We start from the raw sequence: 1764 nt of genomic DNA, 5'->3' as shown, positions 1-1764 counted from the left end.
CGCCTCGCGGCCGCTCGTTTCGCGGTTGCCGTAGTCGACGTGCACCGCGACGAGATCCACGCTCGAAAACTCCGGCGCGGCCAGCACGCGCGCGACGACGTAGAGCAACACGACGCTGTCGACGCCGCCGGACACGGAGACGACGAGCTTTTTGGGGGCGTCGTCGCGTCGCAGCGCGGAGGTCAGGAAGCCCTTGGCGCCCTTGACCGCGTCCAGCCGCGTGAAGCCCGCGCGGTCCTCCGGCGCCGCGTCGCCGCGGCACGGGGGGCACGTCTCGAGCACGCCCGCGAAGGCGCCCCAGGACCGCGGCGGCGCTGGCGGTCGCGCGGGCGGCGCGCCCGCGGCCGTCTCCGCGGACAGCAGCGCCTTGAGCGTCGCGGCCTCGAAGCGCCGCCAGAGGCCCGCGTCGTCGCCGGGCGCCCAGGCGCGCAGCCGCGGCAGGACCTCGCCCGCGAGCACGCGCGCGTCGAACGTGTGGCGCAGCGGCATGAGCGCGAACGACTGGCGGCTCGCCGGCCACGCGTCCGCCACATCCGCGTTTAGCAGCGCGCGGCTCGCGGCCACCGCCAGCGGGCCGTAGGCCGCCGGGTCGACGTCCGCGTCGACGCGCGCGACGTGGCGCGCCACCTGGTCCCACAGAAGCACGTGCGCGAGGACCGCGTCGCCGTCGCCGCCGCCGGCCCACGCGGCGACGGCCGCCGCGTCCGCGTCGGCGATGCCGGCGAGGTCGCCGCCGAAGGTCTCGGCGACCTCGCGGTCGAAGCTCGGCGTCGACGCGAACCAGTGCTGTTTCGTCTGCGCCGCGAACCAGAAGTCGAGCACGTCGTCGCAGCGCGACGGCGGCAGCGGCCGCAGCGCCGCGAAGCGTCTCGTCGCGAGGCGGCACTGCGGTCGCGGTCGGAGGAGGAGCGTATGCGCGCGTCGCAGGAGCAGCAGGACCATGGCGCGGCAGCGCATGCCTCGACGACGCCGCGCCGAAGAGCTCGAGCTCGCCGCTCGCACCGCAAGAGCTTGCTGTGCTCGAGCAGGGAAGGTGCAGCAAGTTCGACGCGCGCGCGAGCCGCGGACGGCTAGGTGTGGTCGGGCACGGCAACATGTGCAGGTTGTTCAAGGCGCGCGCGCGCGCGCGCGCGAGCCGTTGCCGAGACGCCCGGCATCGTTCGGGACCTGCCAGTGCCATGCCAAGGCTCCTTGTTGTAGACGGCAGAAGCCTCAGGCTCTCGACAGTAAGATGTTCGTTGTGTCCTGCTCGTAGCAGTCCCGAAGGCGAAAGTTATCATGCAGATCCCGGTCGCCGAGAATGCAGAATGTCCAATCCTTGCGTGAGTGCGCCTCGCTCGACCATGACATGCGGCGTTCGCCCCTCTTCGACCCGAGCAGCGTCTCCAGGTACCTTCTTGCATTCTTCTTGCATTCTTCTCGAATTCTTCTTGCTTTCTCAACATCGCGCCGGCGGCGCCCCCCCGCGCACGACGTCGCGGCCGCGTCCGGAGAGCCCGCCGTCGAGAGCTCGCCGGCGCGGCTCCGCGTGGATGCCGCCGAGCCCGCAACCTCGGCGGCGGCGGCGCCGCGGGCCTCGACGGCATAGGACAGGCTGGCATGTGCGCCGAGCGGTCGCATCCTGGCACCGGCTCGCGCGCGCGCGCGCCTGGAATGTGCCTTGAGCGGCCGAAGGTGCCGCCGTGGTGAGGCACAGCCGCTTGGACGGCCGGCCGCCAGCGCCGCGCACTGCAACGATGCCCACCATCTACGCGCTCGCGCTCG

Source organism: Aureococcus anophagefferens (assembly GCF_000186865.1).
Source record: "Aureococcus anophagefferens unplaced genomic scaffold AURANscaffold_406, whole genome shotgun sequence".
Classification (NCBI taxonomy): Eukaryota; class Pelagophyceae; order Pelagomonadales; family Pelagomonadaceae; genus Aureococcus; species Aureococcus anophagefferens.
The sequence above is the reverse complement of the archived record's forward strand: the minus strand, read 5'-3'. Positions refer to the sequence as shown.